Here is a 19639-nt window from a genome sequence, read left to right on the forward strand (position 1 = left end):
ATTTTATTTGTTTGTTTGTTTATTTATTTATTTTTGAGATGGAGTCTCTCTCTGTTGCCCAGACTGGAGTGCAGTGGTGCGATCTCGGCTCACTGCAAGCTCCGCCTCCCGGGTTCACACCATTCTCCTGCCTCAGCCTCCCGAGTAGCTGGGACTACAGGCGCCCGCCACCACGCCCAGCTAATTTTTTGTATTTTTAGTAGAGACGGGGTTTCACCATGTTAGCCAGGATGGTCTCTATCTCCTGACCTCATGATCCACCCGCCTTGGCCTCTCAAAGTCCTGGGGTTACAGGCGTGAGCCACCGCACCCGGCCTGTATTTTTTTTTAGTAAAGACGGGGTTCTCCATGTTGGCCAGGCTGGTCTCGAACTCCTGACCTCAAGTGATCCACCTTCCTCAACGTCCCAAAGTGCTGGGATTACAGAAATCAGCCACCGTGCCTGACATGTCATTTTAAATCTATCAGATTGGCAGGGTCCAAAGTATTTGATAACACTATGTTATAATAGTGTAGGTAAACATGTGCTCTCACACCTTGCTTATGAGTCTGTAAAATGGTACTGTTTGTGGCTAGCAATGTGTCAATATTTACTAAATTTAAAATAGATCTGTCTCTGTCCCTCTAATTCCACTTCTGAGAAGTTACTGTACAATCTACTTAAATGTATACAAAATAACATAAAAAAGGTTTATCTATGGCAGCATTGATGTAATACCAAATGATTGGAAATGATCTATTATAAATGTCCCCTAATACGGGTTTGTTTCAATAGTTCACACAAAGGAACATTCCATAGCCTTTAAAAAGGATGGGGACAGGAGCTAAGTGCATTGAAATGAAGTCTTCATTGTGGTCGTCTTAAGTGATTAGGAGCAAGGTGTGTAAAGTGTGTTTCCCTTTGTGTGAATAAGAAACAAACAAAAAAGGCTGGTCTAAGGATAGTGGATTATCAGAATGTACTAATATCAGTGTCACTAAAGTTGGTATACAACTTCCCACTGCTAAATTTGACTGGCAAAAAAAAAAAAAGCATGTTAGCCGGGCGCGGTGGCTCAAGCCTGTAATCCCAGCACTTTGGGAGGCCGAGACGGGCGGATCACGAGGTCAGGAGATCGAGACCATCCTGGCGAACACGGTGAAACCCCGTCTCTACTAAAAAAATACAAAAAACTAGCCGGGTGAGGTGGCGGGCGCCTGTAGTCCCAGCTACTCAGGAGGCTGAGGCAGGAGAATGGCGTAAACCCGGGAGGCGGAGCTTGCAGTGAGCTGAGATCTGGCCACTGCACTCCAGCCCGGGTGAGAGAGCAAGACTCCATCTCAAAAACAAACAAAAAAAACAAAAAAACAAAAAAAAAAAGCATGTTTACTGAGACAGGCAGATCACATGAGGTTGGGAGTTCGAGACCAGCCTGACCAACATGGAGAAACCCCACCTCTACTAAAAATACAAAATTAGTTGGACATGGTGGCGCATGCCTGTAATCTCATCTACTCAGGAGGCTGAGGTGAGAGAATCACTTGAACCCGGGAAGCGGAGGTTGCAGTGAGCTGAGATTGCGCCATTGCACTCCAGCCTGAGCAACAAGAGTACAACTCCCCCTAAAAAAAAAAAAAGCACATTTACTATCCCTGGCAGGTTGCACAGAAGTCTCTGTGGTGGTTCTTGGGGCAGAGTCACAAAAGAAAAATGGTAAGGCGGCTTTTTTTTTATTTTTTTATTATTTTTTTTTTTTTGAGACAGGATCTTGCTCTGTCACCAGTACTGGAGTGCAGTGGCACAGTTATAACTCACTGTAACCTCAAACTCCTGGGTTCAAGCGATCCTCCTGCCTCAGCCTCCTGGGACTACAGGTATATGCCAGGAAGCCCGTCTCAGGGCTTCTTTTTCTACACCTTTTTTTTTTGAGAGAGAGAGAGTCTTGCTCTGTCACCCAGGCTGGAGTGCAGTGGTGGGATCTCGGCTCACTGCAACCTCTGCCTCCCAGGTTCAAGCGATTCTCCTGCTTCAGCCTCCCAAGTAGCTGGGACTACAGGCGCATGCCACTACGCCCAGCTAATTTTTTGTGTATTTAGTAGAGAGAGGTTTCTCCATGTTGTAGAAACAGGTTTAGTAGAGACAGGTTTCTCCATGTTGGCTAGAAACTCCTGGCCTCAAGTGATCCGCCTGCCTTGGCCTCCCAAAGTGCTGGGATTACAGGCGTGAGCCACTTCACCCATCCTTATATACCTTCTTTGTAACTTTCGAGTTTTGTAGCTTTTGCATGTTCCTAATTCAAAAACCAACTGAATAAAATAATATCTTTTTTAATTTAAAAGATGCAAAAGATAATCACTATTATTTTGCTTTATTTATTTATTTATTTTTGAGATGGAGTTTCACTCTTGTTGCCCAGGCTGGAGTGCAATGGCACAATCTCGGCTCACCGTAGCCTTCGCCTCCTAGTTTCAAGCGGTTCTCCTGCCTCAGCCTCCCGAGTAGATGGGATTACAGGCATGCGTCACCACACTCGGCTAATTTTGTATTTTTAGTACAGACGGGGTTTCTTCATCTCGGTCAGACTGGTCTCGAACTCCTGACCTCAGGTGATCCACCTGCCTGGGCCTCCCAAAGTGTTGGGATTACAGCGATGAGCCATCACACCCGGTCACTATTATTTTAAAAATTAATAAAATCATGGTCCTTTAAAAGGTTTCTTAATTTCTTGCAGAAATCACCTGGTTCAATGGGATGGCAGCAGGGAGAGTTCGAAATCTCAGTCCTGGTTCTGCCTCTGAATCAGTGGTCAATAGTGACTGCCTTCTGCCTTTTCTTCTTCCTTTCCTCACTTCCTGCCCTTTTTTTTCTTTCTTCCCTACTTCCTTCCTTTCTTTCATAAACTGACAAGTTATATTTTATATATTTATGGAGTACTATATGATGTTATATGTATGCAATGTCAAATGACTGAATTAAGCTGATTAACATATCGATCACCTCAAATACTTATTTTTTGTGGTAAGAATATTTGAAATGTACTCTTGGCAATTTTTTGAATTTTTATTTTTATTATTTTTTTTTGAGATGGAGTCTCACTCTTGTCACCTAGGCTGGAGTGCAGTGGCGCGATCTCGGCTCACTGCAACCTCTGCCTCCCAGGTTCACGCCATTCTCCTTCCTCAGCCTCCTGAGTAGCTGGGATTACAGGTGCCTGCCACCATGCATGGCCAATTTTTGTATTTTTAGTAGAGACGGGATTTCACCATGTTGGCCAGGCTGGTCTCGAACTCCTGACTCAGGTGATCCGCCCGCCTCAGCCTCCCAAAGTGCTAGGATTGCAGGCGTGAGCCACCACGCCTGTCCTCTTTTAGCAATTTTGAAATACACGATGTAGTAACTGGTTTCTCTTTGACCCTTCCTTTCTTTTTCAGTACAGCAATGGAATTGGATTAGGTAATCCTAAAGTTCCTTTCACTTTTTGAGTTTCTTTGGAAATATTTTAAGTTGTTTACAAAAAAGATACAACTCACAAACATCTGTTAAAGTAAACGTTTTATCACAGCATAACACAGAAAAGTACAGAATTCACAAGTGTTCAACTTGGCGAATCAAGTGAACAGACTCCTGTAACTCACATGTGGATCCATCTGACTCTCCAAAACCCTTCCAGTCACTACCACCCCAGGGTCGCCGTTATCCTGACCCCATAGATTAGATTTGCCAAGGACAATTAAAAACAAATCGTTCCAGCATCCTAAAACAACTACATTCACATCGGCACTTTTCTTTCCAGTCTTTTCAAGATGTAAACATAGGCATGCGCAGTGGCTCACGCCTGTGAGTCTAGCCCTTAGGGAGGCTGAGGAAGGCGGATCGCTTGAGCTCAGGAGTTCGAGATCATCCTGGCCAACATGGTGAAACCCCGTCTCTACTAAAAGTAAAAAATGAGCCGGGTGTGGTGGCGCACTCCTGTAATCCCAGCTACTCGAGAGGCTGACACAAGATAATTGCTTGAACCTGGGAGGCGGAGGCTGCATCGAGCTGAGATTGCCCCACTGCACTCTAGCCTGGGCAACAGAGTGAGACTCCATTTAAAAAAAAAAAAGATGTAAACAGGTGCTGACAGTTGGAACTAGTTGACATGCACTTTTGTTTTCACACACACACACACCCCCATCAATTTTTTTACCTTTATGTACCTAATGACAACATAATCATTAATGCTATTCTCCTTTCTGGTGCCTATTATGATATTAAAGGGAAAATGCCATTACAGACATTTCTAGGCAAATCGCACTGGAGCAGTAAACACGTGGATGAACTGCCTGGAATCCACTTTCATCAGATAAGAGAAGAATCTAGCTGCCTCTTGCTGCACCGCAGCTCCCTTTCCCTGCGGCTGTGTTTCCGATTCCTCTTGGCGCTGCTTTCCCGGGCTCTGCCTGGTAGCCAGAGGGCTGCGGGCTGTGGCTGGCCAGGGGGCGGGCCCGGGCGCAGAGCATGTGTTTTGAGCATTAGTGGAATCTGTCGGATTAGTGCTTCCTGCTCACGCCGGTTTCACAGTGAGGGCAGAGGCAAGATGGATGCGAGAGGCACAGGCTTGTCCCCGCGGTCCTGTAGTGTGGGCACAGTGGCTTTATTTCAGACTTTCTCCACCGGTTTCCAACTTGGCTTATCCAAGTGTCCATCCCCTGCAAGTCCACACTGTTTCCGCTGTGGAGTCTACAGACCTCTGGTTATTGAGGGAAGCGTTTGTCCAGCGAGGATTCAAAGCCAGACACAAAGCCACCACTGGCTTGAGTGCCATGGGTGGAGTTTATAGGGGAGTGAGTTCTTAGCCCCTGCCTGCTCCCCCAGCCCACCTCCCATGGCGAGGAGCAGCCGCTGACCATGCTGACCTGTTTAGTGTCACCAGTGATTTATGGCCCAGTGGGGCCCAGCTGTTGGCCGTGGACACAGCAGCTGCTCAAGGTTAAGCAGGCCCTGTGTGAGGGATGCAAGTCACAGGATGGCCCCAGTGCAGTTGTTCCCTCCCAGGGTCAAGGGGGCGATCATGTTGCCAGTCTGGGAGCCAACGCAAGCTAAGGAGGGGCTGTCAGTCCCCCTGCAACACACATGCACTTGCCCCCTCCAGCTAAGGCCCAAAGCTCTGCTCTGCAGAATCCGCTGCGTGGCCATTGATGCCAGGCTGAGCTGAGAGGTTGTTCAAGAGGCCTTGTGCAGCCCTGCTGGAACATGTGGGTTGTCAGAGCTGCTGCCCTGTTGTCCCATGGCATCACCTGATTGTCACCTAAGAAGGAACGTGCCTTGGAGTAAGGGCTGAGAAAGGAAGGGAACAGTCAGCTCTTTATGGAACCCTCACCGTGGACCGGGCCCTGTCCAAATGCTTTCCTTGGGTTTGCACATCTAACCCTTGCAACAATTCAGTGGGGTAGAGGTTACTAATATTTCCCTAAACCTCCTGAAAATGGGAGTTCAGAGAGGGTGAGGAAACTGACCAAGGTCACACAGCTAGGCTAGTGCCTGTCTCTGGGGCCAGAAGTTTTTTTTCTTTTTTTCTTGAGACGGAGTCTCGCTCTGTTGCCCAGGCTGGAGTACAGTGGCGCAATCTCGGCTCACTGCAACCTACACCTCCCACGCTCAAGCAATTCCCTGCCTCAGCCTCCTGAGTAGCTGGGATTACAGGCACCTGCCACCAAGCCTGGCTAATTTTTGTATTTTTTTTTTAGTAGACACAGGGTTTCACCATCTTAGCCAGGCTGGTCTTGAACTCCTGACCTCGTGATCCACCTGCCTCAGCCTCCCAAAGTGCTGGGATTACAGGCATGAGCCACTGCACCCAGCCTTTTTTTTTTTTTTTTTTCTTTTTTTTTGAGACAGATCTGCTGTTGCCAGGCTGGAGGCAGTTGCATGATCTCGTCCTGCAATCTCCACTCCAGGTTCACGGATTTTTTTTTTTTTTTTTTTCTTTTTGTTTTATCCTGCCTCGAAGCCTCCCAAGTAGCTGGGATTTACAGGCGCCCACCACCCTCGCCCGGGCTAACATTTTCTTGTTTTTTAGTAAAGACAGAGTTTCACCGTGTTAGCCAGGATGGTCTTGATCTCCTGACCTCATGATCTGCCCGCGCTCGCCTCCAAAGTGCTGGATATAGGCATGAGCGCCATCCCCGGCCGGCCATTCCACTTTTGCCAGTGGGCCAGGACAGCTTGGGGTGGGCACTGTTTCTACTGTACCCTCCTGTCACTCACCTTGCTTTTGACCACACTGAGTCTCAGCCTTCCTCAAACACGCTCCCTCTCTTGGCCCTTGGCTCTAGTTCCACTCTGTTCCGTGGGGTTTCTCGGTGATGCCATTGGCTGTCTTTGTTCTTTAGGCCCCCGGTCGAGGGTTTCTTTCAGGGGTGACAGCCCCCGCGCGTCTTCCACCTCCAATGTGGAAGCCTCAGACTTGATCCTGCCATGCACCCAACCTACCTCCCCTATGCTCTCAGTGAGACTCACTTAGCCCTACCTGAGTGGCCAGGTCATTCCCAACTTTGTCCTCCTCCTCTCAGTTTGAGTGGTGACCACACCAACTGTCTGTCCACTGGACATTTTTTTTAGACAAACTTTTGATGATATAATTACACATACAATTTATCCTTAGAGTGCACCATTCAGTGGGTTTTTAGTGTGTGGAGCTAGGTCGGTACACGAAGAAGCTGTGACCAATTTACCACAGTCAGTTTTACGCTTTCTTCTTTTCTTCTTTCTTTCTTTCTTTCTTTCTTCTGCTTCTTTTTCTTCGTTTCTTTTTCTTTTTCTTTCTTTCTTTCTTCTTTCTTCTTTCTTTCTTTTTTCTGAGATGGAGTCTCGACTTGCTCTGTCACCCATGCTGGAGTGCAATGGCACGATTTCAGCTCACTGCAACCTCTGCCTCTCAGGTTCAAGTGATTCTTCCGTCCCTGCCTCCCAAGTAGCTGGGGTTACTGGCACCTGCCATCGTGCCCGGATAATTTTTGTAGAGACGGAGTTTCACCATGTTGGCCAGGCTGGTCTCGCACTCTGGACCTCAGGTGATCTGCCTGCCTTAGCCTCCCAAAGTGTTGGGATTACAGGTGTGAGCCACCACGCCCAGCTGGGGTTTTTTTGTTTGTTTGGTTGGTTGGTTTGTTTTAGATGGAATCTCCTGCCTCAGCCCACTGAATAGCTGGTACCACAGGCACTACAACCCGACTAATTTTTGTATTTTTAGTAGAGATGGGGTTTCACCATGTTGGCCGGGCTAGTCTCAAATTCCTGACCTGCCCACCTTGGCTTCCCAAAGTGCTGAGATTACAGGCATGTGCCACTGTGACCGACCTAGCACATTTTCTTTCTTTCTTTCTTTGAGATGGAGTCTTGCTCTGTCACCCAGGCTGGAGTGCAGTGTTATCATCACGGTTTGCTGCAGCCTCGACCTCCTAGACTCAAGCAATCCTCCCACCTCAGCCTCCTAAGTAGCTGGGACCACAGGCACATGCCACCACACCTAGCTATTTTTTAAAATTTTTTTATAAAGACGAGGTCTCACTAAGTTACCCAGGGTGGTCTCAAACTCCTGGCCTCAAGCTATTCTTCCACCTCAGCCTCCCCAACTGTTGTGATTACAGGCATGAGCCACCATGCCTGGCTAGAACATTGTCATTACCCCAGAAACAACCCCCAAATCCATTAACAGTCACTGTCTATTTCCCTCTGACTTCCACAGACCTTAGCATGTACTCATCTGCTTTCTGTCTATATGGATTTGCCTATTCTGGACATTTCGTAGAAATGGGATCATACAACATGGACCTTTTATGGCTAGCTTCTTTCACTTAGCATGGTATTTTCAAGGTTCATCCACATTGTAGCATGTATCAGAACTTCACTCCTTTTATTTATTTATTTTTCAATTTTTTTTTTTTTTTTTTTGAGATGGAGTTTTGCTCTTGTTGCCCAGGCTGGAGTGCAATGGTGCAATCACGCTCACCACAACCTCTGCCTCCCAGGTTCAAGCAATTCTCCTGCCTCAGCCTCCCAAGTAGCTGGGACTACACATGGGCACCGCCATGCTGGCTAATTTTTGTATTTTTAGTAGAGGTGGGGTTTCACCATGTTGTCCAGGCTGGTCTCAAACTCCTGGACTCTTGCCATCTTCCCACTTCAGCCTCCCAAGTAGCTGGGACTACAGGTGTGCACCACCATGTCCAGCTAAATTTTGTATTTTTTGTAGAGACGGGTTTCTGCCGTGTTGCCCAGGCTGGTCTCAAACTCCTGAGCTCAAGCAATTCACCCACTTCAGCCTTCCAAACTGCTGGGATTATAGGAATGAGCCACTGCACCTGGCAAGTTTTTATTATTAATTTGATGTCTTTACTTGTTATAGGCCTACTCAGATTTTTGGTATCTTTTTGAGTCAGTTCTGGTAATTTTTTTCCTAGAATTTGTCCATTTCATCTAAGTTATCTAATTTGTTGGACTAGAGCTGTTTATAGTATTCCCTTTTAATCTTTTTTTTTTTTTTTTTTTTGAAACAGAGTCACCAGGCTCTTGTGCAGTGGAGTGATCTTGGCTCACTGCAACCTCCGCTTCCTGGGTTCAACCAATTCTCCTGCCTCAGCCACCAGAGTAGCTGAGATTACAGGTGCCCACCATCACACCTAGCTAATTTTTTTTTTTTTTTTTTGTATTTTTAGTAGAGATGGGGTTTTACCATGTTGGCCTGGCTGGTCTCAAACTCGTGACCTCAAGTGATCTGCCCGCCTTGGCCTCCCAAAGTGCTGGGATTACAGGTGTGAGCCACCATGCCCAGCCTCTAATTTGATATTATTACACACAATGCCATCAGGTGAATCTTTTTGTGTTCATGGGAATCCTTTGTTTAGGATAGATTCCTAGAGGTGAAATTGTTAGGTTGTGTTACTTTGTATTTTATTTTATTTTTTTGAGACAGGGTCTCTCTCTGTCACCCAGGCTGGAGCACAGTGGTGCAGTCATGGCTCACTGAGCCCTCGACTTCCTAGGCTTAAGTGATCCTCCTACTTCAGCCTCTTGAATAGCTGGGACTACAGATTTGCCACCACGCCCGGCTAATTTTTGTATTTTTTTTTGTAGAGTCGGGGGTTTCGCCATATTGTTCAGGCTGGTCTTGAACTTCTGGGCTCAAGCAATCTTACTGCCTCAGCCTCCCAAAAGTGCTGGGATTATAGGCGTGCACCACCGTGCCCAGCATGTTACTTTTTAATTGGAAAAAAAATGTTATTAAAAGATAAGTCGGGCACGGTGGCTCACGCCTGTAATCCCAGTACTTTGGAAGGCCGTGGCGGGCAGATAACCTGAAGTCGGGAGTTCAAGACCAGCCTGACCAACATGGAGAAACCTCGTCTCTATTAAAAATATAAAATTAGCAGGGTGTGGTGGTGCATGCCTGTAATCCCAGCTACATGGGAGGCTGAGGCAGGAGAATCACTTGAACCCAGGAGGTGGTGGTTGCGTTGAGCTGAGATGGTGCCATTGCACTACAGCCTGGGTAACAAGAGTGACACTCTGTCTCAAAAAAAAAAAATCTAGGTTGAGCACAGTGACTCATGTTGTAATTCCAGTGCTTTGGGAACCCAAGGCTGGTGGATCCCTTGAGCCCAGGAGTTTGAGACCAGCCTGGCAACAAAGTGAGACCCCATGTCTACAAAAAAATATATACATATATATCCAAGTGTGGTGGTGCACACCTGTGGTCCCAGCTCCTCAGGAGTCTGAGGTGGGAGAATTACCTGAGCCTGGGGAGGTCGAGGCTGCAGTGAGCCATGATCATGCCACTGTGCTGCAGCCCAGGCAACACTGTGAGACCCTGTCTCAAAACAAACCAAAACTAAACAACAGCAACAAAAATCACACACACACAGACACACACACACTCACACACACTCACACAGTCCTGTTGGTTGTCTTATAATTAACATCCTTTTTCTATTTTATCCATTCTTTTTTTTTTTTGAGACAGAGTCTTGTGCTCTTGCCCAGGCTGGAATGCAGTGGCTTGATCTCGGCTCACTGCAACCTCTGCCTCCCGGGTTCAAGCGATTCTCCTGCCTCAGCCTCCCTAGTAGCTGGGGTTACAGGTGCCCGCCACCACACCCGGCTAACTTTTTGTATTTTTAGTAGAGACAGGGTTTCACTATGTTGGCGAGGCTGGTCTTGAACTCCTAACCTCATGATCCGCCCGCCTCAGCCTCCCAAAGTGCTGGGATTACAGGCGTGAGCCACAGCGCCTGCCCCATTTTATCCATTCTAATATAACTTTTAGATGGGCACACAGTTACCAAGAATAGGAATAATATTTCCCACCCTCTCTTGCTCTAGATGTAGCCATATGTCTAAGCTCTAGCTGGGGGGTGCTTTGTTGAAGCTTAAAAGAATAGAAAATAAAAGACTGCTGGTGTTTCCTTTGCCTGCAGCTTCTTCATCTCTTTCCCCAAACTTCTGCCTGGACTGCAGATACTGCCTCGGACCTTGAGGACAAAGGCTACCCATTAGCAATGGAGGGTGGATCAGCGATTTGGAAGGAGCCTGAGCAGAGAATTGAGTAAAGCATAGCTTTACTGGCCTGCATACATTTGATTGTTCCTATTCTATTCTACCCCATTCCAAAAAATGTTGGTTATGACTCACTTGTCTTCACAACACACTGCAGCAGTCCCTACCCCTTATCCAACACGGATATGTTATTATTATGATTATGATTTTATTTTATATTTTTTTTTTGAGAGGGAGTCTCGCACTGTCGCCAGGCTGGAGTGCAGTGGCACGATCTCAGCTCACTGCAACCTCTGCCTCCCGGGTTCAAGCGATTCTCCTGCCTCAGCTTTCTGAGTAACATGGATTACAGGCGCCCGCTACCACACCTGGCTAATTTTTTGTATTTTTAGTAGAGATGGGGTTTCACCACCAACGTGGATATATTCTAAGAGGCCCAATGGATGCCTGAATCCTCAGATAGTACTGAACCCTATATATGCTATGTTTTTTCATATCCATACATACCTATGATAAAGTTTAATTTATAAATGTATAAATTAGGCACAGCAAGAGATTAACAAAAATAACAATAAAATAGAACAATTATAACAATATACCACTCTTGTGCTTTGGGACCATTATTAAACCAAATAAGGATAACTGTAACACAGGCACTGCAATCCCAAGACAGTCTGATCACCGAGAAAGCTACTAAGTGACGGCCCATAGCATCTAGAGCCTGGACACACTGGTCAAAGGGATCATTCTCATCCTGGGCAGGATGGAGTGAGATGGTATGAGATTTCATCATATTACTCAGAACTGCTCGAAATTTAAAACATAAATTGCTTATTTCTGGAATTTTCCATTTAATATTTTCAGAGGGCGATTAACGGCAGGTAACCAGAGAAATCAAAACTGCTGATAAGTGGGGGGGATCTAGTGTAGTATAACACTCTGGCTGGGATTAATAGCAATTTAAGTCCAATTAATAAACTACAACTTTACTTCTCTGGCTGTTTTCCTCCTCCCTTGTGCTGTTACTGTCACAAATTACATTTTTTCTTAGATAACGTGTCCTTGAAACAAATTACATTTTTATACACTGTGTGCTCATCAACAGATTTGTAATTCTTGCTTTATGCAGTTGTTTTTTAAATCACACAGGAGAAAAAAGAGAAACAAAACGTATTTATACTTGTCTTTTGTATTTACCTATATAAAAGTAATGTACCCTGCTGGTAATCCCCAATTACAATTGCCCAAGAGTTCTATAATGCAGAGATTTTCAGGGCTGAAAAAAAAGCCATCTGCTTTGGTATTTCAGATCTAAGTACTTATAAGGAGTGGCTTGGGAGCAGTAGCCTTAGCAAGAGATAAGACTTAACTTCCCCCAGGGGCTATGAGCTGAAAGGCAAAACTGGGAGTAAAGATGTTGGCTTCCCAACCCTATTTCAGAAGGATTGAAGGTGGCTACCACCTTCAAGCTCAGCACAGAGGCTCGTTTGTAGAAGACCAAAGAACAGTATTGAGGCTTAAAAGGTGTGTTTAGGCCGGGCGTGGTGGCTCATGCCTGTAATCCCAGCACTTTGGGAGGCTGAGGCAGGTGGCTCACCTGAGGTCAGGAGTTTAAGACCAGCCTGGCCAACATGGTGAAACCCTGTCTCTACTAAAAATACAAAAATTAGCCGCTGTGGTGTCAGGTGCCTATAATCTGAGCTACTTGGGAGGCTGAGGCATGAGAATTGCTTGAACCTGAGAGGCAAAGGTTGCAGTGAGCCGAGATCGCGCCACTGCACTCCAGCCTGGGGGACAGAAGCAAGACTCTGTCTCCAAAAAAAAAAAAAAAAAAAAAACCAAAACAAAAAAAAGGTGTGTCTAGATGAGATCTTTGGCTGTAGTCATTAGCACAATTAAGCCAATAGTCAGAAACCTGCTAAATGTTTTAAGGAATTATATTACCAAAGAAACCAGTAGCTGGCCCACAAAAATTGTAGCTACTCAACCCCTGAAGCTATTCCCAGGCTCCAAAACCTGCACTAGCAGGATGCAGGCTCTGAAAACTGGGCAGCTTACAACAGGCCACATCTCTCCAATGTCTACCTCTCCCGAGTCCCCGGGGGGTAATGCCAAAGGAAGAACCTCCCAAAAGGCAGAGCTAGGGGCTATCAGATAGTTGCACCCAAGAACGAATTCTACTGCTATACAAGAGAATCCAACCTGTTCCTGCCCAGATACCCTTACGACTGCAAGGGACCAGCATCTGCAGCTTGTTTCATATCCACTCACTTTCAGAGTGCTCTTTTTTTTTTTTCTTTCCTGAGACGGGGTCTAGCTCTTGTTGCCTCGGCAAGAGTGCAGTAGTGCAATCCGGGCTCACTGCAGCCTCAACCTCCTGAGCTCAAGGGATCCTCCCACCTCCACCTCCAAGGAGCTGGGATTACGGGTGTTCATGATGTGCCACCACGCCAGGCTAATTTTTTAATTTTAATTCTTTTTTTTTTTTTAGAGATGGGGTCTTGCTATGTTGCCCAGGCTGGTCTCAAACTCGTGGGCTCAAACGATTCTCCTGCCCCAGCCTCACAAAGTGCAGGGGTTACAGGCACAAGCCACAACACCCAGCTCAGTGGTCATTTTTATTGTGATTATTTTATTCCTATTCCATAATTGTATATTGAAAGATAGTTTGTCTTTCAGTTTATAGGTGGTAGCTATATCCAGACCTAATGAATAGTTATGGACTGTGAGCTGAACACACTGGGAGTAAAGATGTTGCCTTTCCAACCCTGTTTTCTCTATTCAGGAGCAGGTGAGTGCTTTACATGTGAAAAGATATATATCTTTCCACATATATATAAAAATATATATACATCTCTATATATTGATATAGATGTGTAAATTTATATACAGATGATATAATTTATCATTCAATCTATGACACTTTAAAACATCTCTATTGTTATTTTTATCTATTTATTTATTTTGAGACAGGATCTGGCTCTGTCACCCATTCTGAAGTGCAGTGGCAAGATCTAGGCTCACTGCAACCTCCACCTTCCTGGCTCAAGCCATCCTTCCACTTCAGCCTCCCCAGTAGCTGGGAACACAGGCATGCACCACCATGCCTAGCTAATTTTTTGTTGTTGTTTCTTTTTTGTTTTTGTGTGTTTTTTGTTTGTTTGTTTGTTTGTTTGTTTTTGAGATGGAATCTTGTTCTGTTGCCCAAGCTGGGGTGCACTGGTGCAATCTCAGCTCACTGTAACCTCTGCCTCCCAGGTTCAAGCAATTCTCCTCCCTCAGCCTCCCAAGTAGCTGGGATTACAGGCGCCCACCACCATGCCTGGCTAATTTTTGTATTTTTAGTAGAAACGGGGTTTTACCATGTTGGCCAGGCTGGTCTCAAGCTCCTTACCTCAGGTGATCTGCCTGCCTCGGCCTCCCAAAGTGCTGGGATTACAGACATAAGCCACCACGCCCAGCAATTTTTTTTTTTTTTTTTTTTTGAGACAGGGTCTCACTCTGTTGCCCAGGCTAGAATGCAGTGGTGTAGTCATAGTTCACTACAGCTTTAAACTCCTGGGCCAAAGCAATCCCCACACCTCATAGTCCCAAGTAGCTGAGACTACAGGTGCAAGTCACCGTGCCCAACTAATTTTGTAGTTTTGTAGAGACAGGGTTTCGCCATGTTGCCCAGGCTAGCCTTGAACTCCTGAGCTCAAGTGATCCTCCCGCTTTCTGCTTCCCAAAGTGCTGAGATTACAGGTGTGAGCCACCACACCCAGCCTACATCTACTCTCAGTTCTTTTGGATATATACTGTGGAATTGCTGGATTATAGGGTAATTCTGTGTTTAACTTTTTGAAGAACCACCAAACCGTTTTCCTTTCTTTTCTTTTCTTTCTTTTTTTTTTATTTTTTATTTTGAGACACGGAGTCTTGCCTCCTGTCGCCCAGGGCTGAGTGCAGTGCCGGATCTCAGCTCAATGCAAGCTCCGGCCTCCCGGGTTCCCCGCCATTGCTCCTGCCTCAGCCTCACGAGTAGCTGGACTACACAGGGAGCCGCCACCTCGCAACACACTATTTTTTTGTTTTTGTTAGTAAGACAGGGTTTTCCCGTGTTAGCTAGTATGGTCTCAATCTCCTGACCTCGTGATCCACCCGTCTCGGCCTCCCAAAGTGCTGGGATTACAGGCTTGAGCCACCGCGCCCGGCCTCTTTCTTTCTTTCTTTTCTTTCTTTTCTTTTTTTTTTGAGATGGAATCTCGCTTTGCCTCCCAGGCTGGAGTACAGTGGCACAGTCTTGGCTCACTGCAACCTCTGCCTCTCAGGTTCAAGCAATTGTCCTGCCTCAGCCTCCCAAGTAGCTGGGATTACAGGTGCATGCCACCACGCCCAGCTAATTTTTGTATTTTTAGTAGAGACAGGGTTTCACCATGTTGGCCAGGCGGGTCTCAAACTCCTGACCTCAGGTGATTCGCCTGCCTCCGCCTCCCAAAATGCTGATTACAGGTGTGAGCCACCCCACCCGGCCCTGCAGAATTTTTTTATCCAGCTTAGACCCCACCCTGAGGCTGACACACAGGTATCCGGCTGCCTGCTGCCACTAGTGCGTGGTCCTTTCCCAGGCGCATCTGTCTTGATGGCTTCATCATCTGTAATTTGCTAGGACTGCTAGAATGTAATACCACAGATAAGTGGCTTAAACAACACACCTCTATTTTCTCACAGTTCTGGAGGTTAGAAGGCCAAGATCGGGGTCTTGGTTTCTCCTGGTGCCTCTCTCCTTGGCTTCAGACGGCTCCCTTCCCACTGCGTGCTCGTCTGGCCTTTCTTCTGTATGTGCACATCCCTGGTGTTCCTTCCTCTTCTTGTTAGGATACCAGTTATAGGCTGAGCTCAGTGGCTCACACCTGTCATCCCAGGTCTTTGGGAGGCCGAGGCAGGAGGATCACTTGAGGCCAGGAGTTGAAGACCAGCCTGAACAACATAGTGAGACCCCATGTCTATTTATTTTTTATTTTTTTAATTAAAAAAAAGAACACTAGTTATAACACTAGTCATACCAGATTAGGACCCCTCTCTAATGATCTCATTTTAATTTAATCAGCTCTTGAAGGCCCTTTTTCTCCAAATATCATTACATTCTGAGGTACTAGGGGTTTGGACTTCAACATATGAATCTGCAGGGGAGTCTTTCCCAGAAACTTTTGCCTTTGTTTATTCACTGAGTCATTCAATACACATTTTTTTTTTTTTTTTTTTTTTTTTTTGAGACGGAGTCTCGCTCTGCCGCCCAGGCTGGAGTGCGGTGGCCGGATCTCGGCTCACTGCAAGCTCCGCCTCCTGGGTTTACACCATTCTCCTGCCTCAGCCTCCCGAGTAGCTGGGACTACAGGCGCCCGCCACCTCGCCCGGCTAGTATTTTGTATTTTTTAGTAGAGACGGGGTTTCACCGTGTTAGCCAGGATGGTCTCGATCTCCTGACCTCGTGATCCACCCGTCTCGCCCTCCCAAAGTGCTGGGATTACAGGCTTGAGCCACCGCGCCCGGCCTCAATACACATTTACTAAACATGTAGAAATGGCACTTAATACCGTGTTTGTGGATGAGGCTGTCCAGGGATAGGCTGTGGTCATAAAGGGCTAAGAATAGTGTCCTAGGGAACTCAGCCTCTTTTTCTTTCTTTCTTTCTTTTTTTGTGGGGGGGATGGAGGGGTAGAGGTGGGGTCTTCCTGTGTTGCCCAGGCTGGTCTCCAACTCCTGGGCTCAAGCCATCCTCCTACCTCAGCCTCCCAAAGTGTTGGGATTACAGGCGTGAATCAATGTGCCCAGCCTGAGCTCGGTATTTATTTCATTTTCTCTTATTTTATTTTATTTATTTTTGAGACAGAATGTCACTCTTGTCGCTCAGGCTGGAGTGCAATGGTATGATATCAGCTCACTGCAACCTCCACCCCCGGGGTTCAAGGTTCACCCACCTGCCTCAGCCTCCCGTGTACCTGGGATTATAAGCGCCCATCACCATGGCCGGATAATTTTTGCACTTTTACTAGAGATGGGGTTTTGCCGTGTTGGCCAGGCTGGTCTCGAACTCCTGAACTCAGGTGATTCACTCGCCTTGGCCTCCCAAAGTGCTGGAGATTATAGGCAGGAGCCACCACGCCTGGCCTATTTTATTTTATTTTATTTTATTTTATTTTATTTTATTTTATTTTTTAGAGACAGGGTCTTGCTATGTTGCCCAGGTTGGTCTTGAACTCCTGAGCTCAAGTGATCGTGCTGCCTTGGCCTCTCAAAATGCTGGGATTACAGGCGTGAGCCACCGAGCCTGGCCCTTAGTGCTGCATTTTATTTGTTTTGTTTCATTTTGAAATAGGATCTCACTTTGTCGCCCAGGCTGGAATGCAGTGGCTCAATCAAGGCTCACTGCAGCCTCAACTTGCTGGGCTCAAGCAATCCTCCCACTTCAGTTTCCCAAGTAGCAAGGACTACAGGCAGGTACCACTCCACCCAGCTAAGTTTTGTATTTTTTAGAAATGGAGTTTTGCCATGTTGCCCAGGCTGGTCTCGAGCTCCTGGACTCAAGCAATTCGACTGCCTTGGATTCCCAAAGTGCTGGGATTACAGATGTGAGCCACCACGCCAGGCCAAGCTCAGCATTTTAAAAGCAGGGGTGGAGAGCCCAGAAAATGAGATTGAAGAGCAGTGAAGCCTCCCCATTGCCAGCACGTGAATGCTCCCTTGTTCCCCTCTCTCCCCATCCCTCTGGTGTGACAGCAGTCCCAGCTGATTCACTTATGATGTCGCATTCCAGTGGAGCCTTCCTCCACTTGAAGGTCTACTTGGTCTCCACAGAAGATGGGGCAGAGAGGGAGCTCTGGACCTCCTAGGGAGCTGTAAAATCTTTGGCATTTCCTCTTCAGTTCAGTCTCTATCAGCAGTGGCTGGAGGTATTTTGCTCCTCACTTACCAAAGGGCAAAGTTACCTCATCACCATAGAATTCATTTTCTCCCAACCTCACACCGGGTAGTCACATGAAAAATATAATTTCTTCCTATTGATAGGATTTTCCTTTGTTCACTTAGAAATGATAAAGATTCCCTGGCCTTTTTGTTCCAACAATTCATTTGCTTTTCCCCTAAGCATTTTTTCATAAAAATGATTAAATGACGGCCGGGCGTGGTGCCTTATGCCTGTAATCCCAGGACTTTGGGAGGCCAAGGCAGGTGGATCACCTGAGGTCTGGAGTTCAAGACCAGCGTGGCCAACATGATAAAAACCCCGTCTCTACTAAAAATAACAAAAAATTAGCCATGCATGGTGGTGGGTGCCTGCAATCCCAGCTACTTGGGAGGCTGAGGCAGGAGAATCGCTTGAACCTGGGAGGCCAAGGTTGCAGTGAGCCAAAATCAAGACACTGCACTCCAGCCTGGGTGACTGAGTGAGACTCCTGACTCAAAAAAAAAAAAAAAAAAAAAAAAAAAAAAAAAAAAAAAAAAAAAAAGAAAGATTTCCTACTTTTGGAGACTCCTGAATCCCTTGGCCTCTGCAGCGCTTCCCCTCTCCCTCCTCCATGACCTGCCTTCTGAGTCTTGACACTGTGCTGTTCCACATACCACAGCCAGCTCCTTAGATGATGCGGTTCTCCAGGGTCCAAGACCCAAAATTTTAGCTTTATCAGGTCTCCCTGAGAAAGCTCATTTACCCCTTAGCATCAAGTCTTAATTATATGCTGATACTTTCAAAGGCTAATCTCCGTTTGCAACCAATTTATCATGTTTCATATCAGTATTTCTACCTGCTTAGTGAATAATAGGATTATAAAGATTTTGGTTAAAGGATACAAAATTTCAGTTAGACAGGAGCACACAGTACAGGAGATCTATTGTCAAACATGTAACTATAGTTAATGTCAATATATTGTATACTTGAAAATTGTGAAGAGTAGGTTTTAAATGTTCTTATCACAAAAAAAAGATGTGTGTGAGTTAATGGATATGTTAATTAGCTTGATTTAGCCATTCCACAATGCATGCATATATCAAAACATTGGCCGGGCTCAGTGGCTCATGCTTGTAATCCCAGCACTTTGGGGGGCTGAGGCGGAAGGATTGCTTGAGCCCAGGAGTTTGAAATCAGTCTGGGCAACCAAGTAAGACCCTGTCCCTACAAAAAATTTAAAAATTAGCCAAGTGTGGTGGTAGCCACCTGTAGCCCCACATACTCAGGAGGCTGAGGCGGGAGGATCGCTTAAGCCCAAGAGGTTGAGGCTGCAGTAAGCCGTGTTTGTGCCACTGAACAAAAACCTGAGTGACAAAGCAAGGTGCTGTCTCAAAACAAAACAAAACAAAACAAAACAAGGTACTGTTACGACAATTTTTTTTTTTAGCCAAATTGAGCAGTGGGAGGTTGTATACCAAATGTAGTGACACTAATGTTAACAAGCTCTGACAACACACTACCATTGGACTAGTCAAGAAGCCAGATTTGATGTTGGGCATCAACAAACATCTATGACAAGGTTCCTTTTCCTGCACCCCTTTTCTTGTTTAATAGTAATATCTTCTACTTAATCACCTGAGGCAATCCTTGTCAGATCCCCTACATCAAATCAGCCACCAAATCTCAAGATTCTAACCTATTTCTCCTCTCTGTCCCCAATGACAGGTTGCCACACACTATCTTACAAGTTCACAATGACCCTCCAACCCTTAACATGTTTGCCTGCCCTACTGACTTTAGAATTGGCCATATAGAGGCCGGGCGCAGTGGCTCACGCCTGTAATCCCAGCACTTTGGGAGGCTGAGACGGGCGGATCACGAGGTCAGGAGATCGAGACCATCCTGGCTAACACGGTGAAACCCCCGTCTATACTAAAATACAAAAAAAAAATTAGCAGGGCGAGGTGGCGGGCGCCTGTAGTCCCAGCTACTCAGGTGGCTGAGGCAAGAGAATGGCGTGAACCCAGGAGGCGGAGCTTGCAGTGAGCCGAGATCGCGCCACTGCGCTCCAGCCTGGGCGACAGAGCAAGACTCCGTCTCAAAAAAAAAAAAGAATTGGCCGTATGACATTATGACATGTTTTGAACAAAGAGATATGAGTGGACATGAATTTTGTCCCTTTCTTTTTTTTTTTTTTG

The sequence above is a fragment of the Rhinopithecus bieti genome, unplaced genomic scaffold, assembly GCF_001698545.2.
Source record: "Rhinopithecus bieti isolate Rb0 unplaced genomic scaffold, ASM169854v2 scaffold_4967, whole genome shotgun sequence".
Classification (NCBI taxonomy): domain Eukaryota; kingdom Metazoa; phylum Chordata; class Mammalia; order Primates; family Cercopithecidae; genus Rhinopithecus; species Rhinopithecus bieti.